Source organism: Erinaceus europaeus, unplaced genomic scaffold (assembly GCF_950295315.1).
Source record: "Erinaceus europaeus unplaced genomic scaffold, mEriEur2.1 scaffold_227, whole genome shotgun sequence".
Lineage (NCBI taxonomy): Eukaryota > Metazoa > Chordata > Mammalia > Eulipotyphla > Erinaceidae > Erinaceus > Erinaceus europaeus.
The window spans coordinates 190,001-198,217 of NW_026647366.1; the positions used below are offsets into that span (position 1 = coordinate 190,001).

Here is an 8,217-nt window from a genome sequence, read left to right on the forward strand (position 1 = left end):
CTGGTCTGCCGGCAGTCATTCACCCAGCACAGCACCCACCCTGGTCTGCCGGCAGTCATTCACCCAGCACAGCACCCACCCCTCTCCTGTGCCAGGAGAGGGGCCAGCAGCCCGTGGGTCCAGAGGGGCTGGGAGACACCCCGGGGTGAGTGGGTGCCTGTTTGCTGTACAGTGGGTCCCTGAGTACTCAGCATCAGCGCCCACAGGTGCCCCCAGAGTACTCAGCGTCAGTGCCCGCAGGTGCCCCCCGAGTACTCAGCGTCAGCGCCCGCAGGTGCCCCCCGAGTACTCAGCGTCAGCGCCCGCAGGTGCCCCCTGAGTACTCAGCACCAGCGCCCGCAGGTGCCCCCGAGTACTCAGCGCCAGCGCCCGCAGGTGCCCCCCGAGTACTCAGCGTCAGCGCCCGCAGGTGCCCCCCGAGTACTCAGCATCAGCGCCCGCAAGTGCCCCCCGAGTACTCAGCGCCAGCGCCCGCAGGTGCCCCCCGAGTACTCAGCGCCAGCGCCCGCAGGTGCCCCCGAGTCCTCAGCGCCAGCGCCCGCAGGTGCCCCCCGAGTACTCAGCGCCAGTGCCCGCAGGTGCCCCCCGAGTACTCAGCGCCAGCACCCGCAGGTGCCCCCCCGAGTACTCAGCGCCAGCGCCCGCAGGTGCCCCCCCGAGTACTCAGCGCCAGCGCCCGCAGGTGACCCCCGAGTACTCAGTGCCAGCGCCCGCAGGTGACCCCCGAGTACTCAGCGTCAGCACCCGCAGGTGCCCCCCGAGTACTCAGTGCCAGCGCCCGCAGGTGTCCCCCGAGTACTCAGCATCAGCGCCCGCAGGTTCCCCCTGAGTACTCAGCGCCAGCACCCGCAGGTGCCCCCCGAGTACTCAGTGCCAGCGCCCGCAGGTGCCCCCGAGTACTCAGCGTCAGCGCCCGCAGGTGCCCCCCGAGTACTCAGCGCCAGCACCCGCAAGTGCCCCCAAGTACTCAGCGCCAGCGCCCGCAGGTGCCCCCGAGTACTCAGCGCCAGCGCCCGCTGGTGCCCCTACAGGGCTGCTTCCCTGTCTCTAACCGGCTCAGAAACAAGAGTGTGGGGCAGCGGGACAGCAGGATGGTTCTGCGGGGAGTCTCCCCCCGCCTGAAGCTCTGAGGCCGCAGGTTCAGTCCCCAGCACCTCCATCAGCCAGAGTCAGCAGGGCTCCCTAAAACTAAGTAAATAAATAAATAAATAAATAAATAAATAAATGTTGATTAAAATCTCTATTTTAAAAGTGGATGGGGGCCAGGCGGTGGCACACCCGGTAAGCACATATAGTACTAAGCACAAGGGCCCACGCAAAGATCAGGGTTCAAGCCCCGCTCCCCACCTGCAGGGAGGATGCCTCACGCGCAGTGAAGCAAGGCTGTAGGTGTCTCTCTGTCTTTCCCTCTCTCAACTTCTCTCTGTCCTGGACATAAAATCGGGAGTCGGGCGGCAGCGCAGCGGGTTAAGCGCAGGTGGCGCAAAGCACAAGGACCAGCATGAGGATCCCGGTTCGAACCCCGGCTCCCCACCTGCAGGGGAGTCGCTTCCCAGGCGGTGAAGCAGGTCTGCAGGTGTCTGTCTTTCTCTCCCCCTCTCTGTCTTCCCCTCCTCTCTCCATCTCTCTCTGTCCTATCCAACAACGACGACATCAGTTGCTGGGCTGGCTTCGCGGGCAGGAGAGAGACGACCAGGGACTCGTGGCTGAGTGGTGTGCAGGTCAGTCTTTATTCATGTGGAACGCAGCGCAATCTCAGCCATCTCTTTTTTATTATTATTATTTAAGAAAGGATTAATTAACAAAACCATAGGGTAGGAGGGGTACAATTCCACACAATTCCCACCGCCCAGTCTCCATATCCCACCCCCTCCCCCGATAGCTTTCCCATTCTCTATCCCTCTGGGAGCATGGACCCAGGGTCATTGTTGGTTGCAGAAGGTAGAAGGTCTGGCTTCTGTAATTGCTTCCCCGCTGAACATGGGCGTTGACTGGTCGGTCCATACTCCCAGTCTGCCTCTCTCTTTCCCTAGTAGGGTGGGTCTCTGGGGAAGCTGAGCTCCAGGACATATTGGTGGGGTCTTCAATCCAGGGAAGTCTGGCCGGCATCCTGATGACACCTGGAACCTGGTGACTGAAAAGAGAGTTAACATACAAAGCCAAACAAATTGTTGAGCAATCATGGACCCAAAGCTTGGAAAAGTGGAGAGGAAGTATTAGGGAGGTACTCACTGCAAACTCTAGTATACTTCTGCTTTCTTACTTTGGTGCCATACTCCAAACTCAGTCAATTTCTGCTTTGCGTTTCTACTTCTTCTTCCTTTTTTTTTTTTTTACATGCATAACATTCCCCAGATTCCCATTTAACAATACAACCCCCACTATTTCATTCATCATTTTTCATGGACCTGTATTCTCCCCAGCCACCCACCCACCCCAGAGTCTTTTACTTTGGTGTAATACTCCAATTCCATTTCAGGTTCGACTTGTGTTTTCTTTTCTAATCTTGTTTTTCAACTTCGGCCTGAATCTCAGCCATCTCTAATCACAATCCTGTCCTTTATATCCTGAGGCGGAAGAGTCAGGTCCGAAGAGGATGTCCGTGGGATGGGGGCAGGAGAAGGAGAAAGCGTGCAAACAGGGAGGATTCAACCAGTGCCCTGAGGCAGGCGGTGCTGAGTTAACAGTGGTGATGTGACTAGAATCCAGGGTTAAGCAGGGGGATTAAACCAGTGAAACAGAAGGGGTCTTAGAGGCAGAATTTAGAAGCAGACCAACTATCAATAACAACTACAACAATAAAACAAGGGCAACAAAAGGGAATAAATAAACATAAATGTTTTTTAAAATGGAGAAAATGGCCGCCAGGAGCAGTGGGCTCAGTGCCCAGCGATAACCCCGGAGGCAAAAAACATCAAGAAACTGGACGTGCTCCCAAGTGGAGGGCTCGCCTGACACCTGCCAGCTGTTGGCCTACTGCACTTACGAGGCGGGGAACACCCAGTCTGTCTGTCTGTCTGTCTGTCTGTCTGTCTGTCTGTCAAAATTATTATCTACTTATCCATCCATTATCTATCTTTCTACCAAAACTATCATTTATCTATCCTGTCTATCTTTATCATCTTTCATCTACCTACCTATGGAGAGAGTGAGAGGGAGAGAGAGAGAGAGGAGGAGGGAGAGAGGGAGGGAGGGAGAGAAAGAGAGAGGGAGAGAGAAGGAGAGGGAGGAAGAGAGAGGGAAGGAGAAAGAGGGAGGAAGAGAGAGAGGGAGAGAGAGAGGGAGGGGGGAGAGAAAGGGGGAAAGAAAGGGGAGAGAGAGAGGAAGGGAGGGAGGAGAGAGAGGGAGAGAGATTGGGAGAGGGAGAGAGAGATTGAGAGAGGGAGAGAGATTGGGAGAGGGAGAGAGGGGAGGAGAGGGAGAGAGGGAGAGGGAGAGAGGGAGAGGGAGAGAGGGAGAGGGGAAGAGGGAGGGGGAGGGAGGGGGAGGGAGAGGGAGAGAGAGGGAGAGAGAGGGGGAGAGAGAGGGAGAGGGAGAGAGAGAGGGAGAGAGAGGGAGAGAGGGAGAGAGAGAGGGAGGGAGAGAGGGAGGGAGACAGAGAGGGAGAGAGGGAGGGAGAGAGAGAGAGGGAGAGAGAGAGGGAGAGAGGGAGAGAGGGAGAGAGGGAGAGAGGGAGAGAGAGAGAGGGAGGGGGAGAGGGAGGGGGAGAGGGAGCGGGAGCTGCAGACCTGCTGCACCACTTGTGAAGCGCCTCCCCGTGGGGACCCCAGACCCTTGTGCACTTAGTCCTGTGTGTGCTTGTCCAGGTGTGCCGCTGCCCACACGGCTCGAGGCTCTGCCACGGCACAAAGGAGTGTCCAGGAAGCAAGTCCAGGAGCGGTGCTGGCTGCTAAGTCCTGCGGCCTCTCCCTCCTGGAGCAGGGCCCTGGGGCTTCCAGAAGCACCTGCCTGTCTCCCCAGTACCAGAACTCCCGCGAGCGCACAGCCAGGACAGACAGGTGGCGCTGGGCACAGCCAGGACAGACAGGTGGCGCTGGGTACAGCCAGGACAGACAGGTGGCGCTGGGCACAGCCAGGACAGACAGGTGGCGCTGGGCACAGCCTCTGCTCCCTCACAGACCCCGCCAGGCCCACTGAGGACACGGAGGATAAGGGGCCCCATGGCTGTGGGTTCGAGCCCTTGCTGGGCTGGCCGGTGCTCTGCCTGCCGTCCTTCCAGCCCAGCACAGATCAAGTTAAAAAAACCTTATCGTAACAGGTGCAATCACTGGGTGGTCTGCCCCCACCCCAGGCTGCAGCCCCTCTGCCCGTCACCCAGCAGGGTGGTGGGGCAGCCAGTGGAGCACGCCTGTTGCCACGTGCAAAGACCCAGGTTTAAGCCCCTGGTCCCCACCTGCAGGGGCAGCGTCACAAGCAGTGAAGCAGGTCAGCAAGTGTCTCTCTCCCTCTCTACCTCCCCCTCCTCTCTCAATTACTCTGTCTCTACCCAATAATAAATAAATAAAAATATCGGGGCTGGGTGGTGATCCACCTGGTTAAGCACACACATTATAGTGTTCAAGGACTCGGGTTCAAGCCTCTGGTCCCCACCTGCAGGGGGAAAAGCCTCACGAGTGGTGAAGCAGGGCTGCAGGTGTCTCTCTGTCTCTCTCCCTCTCCGTCTCCCCCTCCCTCCTGATCTCCCTCTGTCTCTGTCCCATCCTAGTAACAACATGTGAGTGTCACGCCGGGACATTGCATTAGCTCAGCACAGCCTCTCAGCTCAGCTCGGGGCTGGAAGTGTGGGAGGAAGCCATGTGCCTCCCTGTCCCTCCTCTCTGATAAGCAGGCTGGTGTTCTGCTCTGCACTGTGTTGCAGCTTCTGACATTACAGAGAATCATTCCGTACAGTAAACATTAACTTCCCCGTTTGTCCACAGCTCGAATTCACAGGAAATCTGATTCTCTCCATTACTAGGATATCTGCAGCTCCACACCTCCACGTCCCACCAGCCACCTCTCCCTCTGAGAGGCAGAAGGGGCACCGTGGGCCTCTCTCTGCTGCTGCCAGGCAGGTTCTGCTGGTCCCTCTCGGGCCGTGCTGTGCTGAGATGCCGTTCTGCCCTGCTGGAGATGTTTGTGGCTGTGAGCACGCGTCATTTCTGTAAGAACAATGGGAGGATTCTTTCCAAAGGAGCCAAGAGAGACCAAATGTGAACGTGTAAACACGCCAAACAGATTCCTTCTGGATGGAGGCATGGGGGGGCTGCGCCTTCTTTATTCACATCACTCCCCTCTTCCTGCATGTTGTTATGGTTTTTGGTGAAAGTAGTCGATGAAAACAAGTGATTACAAACCCGGCTCACACATGTCCCTGCACGGATGGTGTTTGTATCAGGTGGGCGCAGGCTGGACAGAGAGGCTGGGTGAGCCTGGGGCACCCACTAGGGTGAGGCATCCCCAACAGACAGCAGGCTGAGCCCCTCTGCCCCTCACCCTCAGGCTGAGCCCCTCTGCCCGTCACCCTCAGGCTGCAGCCCCTCTGCCCATCACCCTCAGGCTGCAGCCCCTCTGCCCATCACCCTCAGGCTACAGCCCCTCTGCCCCTCACTCTCAGGCTGCAGCCCCTCTGCCCATCACCCTCAGGCTACAGCCCCTCTGCCCCTCACTCTCAGGCTGCAGCCCCTCTGCCCATCACCCTCAGGCTGCAGCCCCTCTGCCCATCACCCTCAGGCTGCAGCCCCTCTGCCCATCACCCTCAGGCTGCAGCCCCTCTGCCCATCACCCTCAGGCTACAGCCCCTCTGCCCCTCACTCTCAGGCTGCAGCCCCTCTGCCCATCACCCTCAGGCTGCAGCCCCTCTGCCCATCACCCTCAGGCTGCAGCCCCTCTGCCCATCACCCTCAGGCTGCAGCCCCTCTGCCCGTCACCCTCAGGCTGCAGCCCCTCTGCCCCTCACCCTCAGGCTGCAGCCCCTCTGCCCCTCACCCTCAGGCTGCAGCCCCTCTGCCCCTCACCCTCAGGCTGAGCCCCTCTGCCCCTCACCCTCAGGCTGAGCCCCCCACCCACTGCATGTGGGGTGCCTGCTTGGCCTGCAGCACAGGAACTGCCAAGCGGAGCCCACGTCTGATGATGGCAATGGCTGGTGATGGGAGCTTCCTTATCAAACCTGCATTCTGACTAGTGCCACCCACCTACCGGCCCGACTCAGATTCCCAATCCAGATGTTGGCATCCTGGCCCGGACGTGGCATCTGTTTTCACTTCTCTGGGCTGTGACACATCTCTCCAGACAGCGGGTGCACGGAGCCCGGCCCCCAGTTCCTGGGTCTCGGGGTCCAGATCTGCCCCACACACATGGCTGCCCCCAGGGTGGAGGCCAGCCCTGCCCATCGGAGAAGCCCGGGCAAGGCCACACAGCCAGCTGAGCGCGTTCCCGGCTCAGCCAGCCCAGGGGCCTCGCTACGCCCACCGCGGTGGCTCTCCGACCTCTGCTCCCTGCTCGGAATTTAGATCTTAGAACCTTTCATGGGGGGGCTCGGTGCCTCCCAGGCAGCTTGGCATAGCCCCTGCACAGAGGCCAGCTGCCCGAGTCGGGGTGCAGAGATCGCCCCCCGGGGACCCTGTGCTGAGCCCTCAGGTGCCATTCCAGCTGGGGCCTGCAGGGGGCAGCACCTCCGAGGCCAGGCGAGGATGGCACCCAGGGCGGGGGGGCCCATCTCCAGGCAGGTCCACCCGTGGCGTGAGGACAAGCAGATGTGACCGTGGCACCTTCACGCCAGCAGAGACGGGCCGCAGAGACACACAGGAGCAGACGCAGACGTGTGTGGCAAGGAACCACACCCAGGAGCGCTGCCTGAAGCCGGGGACACGGCTCTGCAGGGGCAAGGCCGGACACCCTGTGGCTGAGATGCCCCCTGGGACACGTGTGCTGGGCCAGCAGGTCCCTGCTCCAAGGCCCTCGGGCAACCCAGGATGCCCCCAGAGCTAGGCGGGGTGCTGGGGGTCAAGGCGGGGTCCGGGGGGAGCAGAGGCACCCCAGGCCCACCATCCACCACCCTGCAATCTCACCTCTGGGGCAGGGCTCCGGCCAGTGGACATGGGAAGGGCAGGGCTGCGGGCATCACCTGGAGGTGAGGGGCTCTGAGCCCCATGCCCCATGGCAGCCCCCGGGGGCTTAGGGGGAGTGGATGCCCAGGCAGTGGCTCCAAGCTGCCGTCCCTCTGGGGCCACCGTGGTGAAACTGCCCCCACGTGGGGACTGCGAGCCAGAGGGACTGTCCCTCTCCTCCGTGTCCCCACGGCCCAGGCCAGTCCTCCTGTCAGAGGCCTCACACAGCCCCCGGGTGGAGCCCAGCTGAGGTGTCCCTCCTCTCTTTTGCCAGTCAGTCTAGCAGAGGGGCACAGCAGAGCCTGGCGGTCGCTCATAGGAACAGGAACCCAGGGCTGCCTGCTCCTGAGGCCTGCACTCTACCTCCCCCACCCCGATTTCAGCCAGGACTCAGGACTCAGAGATGCTGATGCTCTGTGACTAGCCCAGGAGGAGGCCACGCTGAGATCCACGCACACAGAAAGAAGCCCAGCCTCCCAGAAACCCTCACCCCTGAGACCTTCCTGACCAAAGAGGCAGGAGGGTGGCAGGATACAGAGCCCCACCCCACATCCCCCGATCACAGAACCCCATCCACCAGATGCAGGCAAGCGCTAGGCCCCAGCCCCCAGCCCAGCCCTCAACCCCCAGCCCCCAGCCCTCGGCCCCCTGCCCAGTCCTTAGCCCCTGCCCACCTGTGCCCTGGACTTACTGAATCTCCCCTCTGCTCCCTGTCTTATTTTTAGCAGAACAACACTGGGGAGAGGCAGGTCCCACTGTGGCATCTGGGCGGCAGAAGAGCCCTGAAATTAGCCACTGCACAGAGACACGCACGCAGATTCTGACACTTCCCTGTTCCTAGTTCTCGCGATAATTACTGATTTTCTCATCTAACCTCAGAAGGATCTGAAAACAATAGGAAGAGGGGTTTGATGTGAGCTGAAGTCCTTTTTAGAAGCGAGATATTGTTTTAGAAGCTGTGTCTGCCTTGGAGAGACATCCCTTCCGTCCCTCCCATCCCTGAAGCAGGGCTGCTCACCCAGGACCACCTGCTGGAAACTGACCTCGAGGAGGCTCAGAGCCCCCAGCCCCCGGAGACCCGCTTCCGGAGCTGAGGCAGAGACCACGCCAGCTCCTTCTGCGTGCGGGA

General features: G+C 60.2%; 1 long non-coding RNA gene across 1 annotated transcript in view; it reads right to left on the minus strand.

Moving 5' to 3' along the window:
• The window catches only part of LOC132536319 (uncharacterized), a 33,505-nt gene extending 25,648 nt beyond the window's left edge, over window positions 1-7,857 (minus strand). Inside the window, exons 1-2 of the long non-coding RNA XR_009547945.1 lie at window positions 7,780-7,857; window positions 7,050-7,105 (exon numbers count right to left, since the gene is read on the minus strand). This is a non-coding gene — a long non-coding RNA (uncharacterized LOC132536319). The remainder of the gene's footprint in view (window positions 1-7,049; window positions 7,106-7,779) is intronic.
• Window positions 7,858-8,217: the final 360 nt, after the last annotated feature.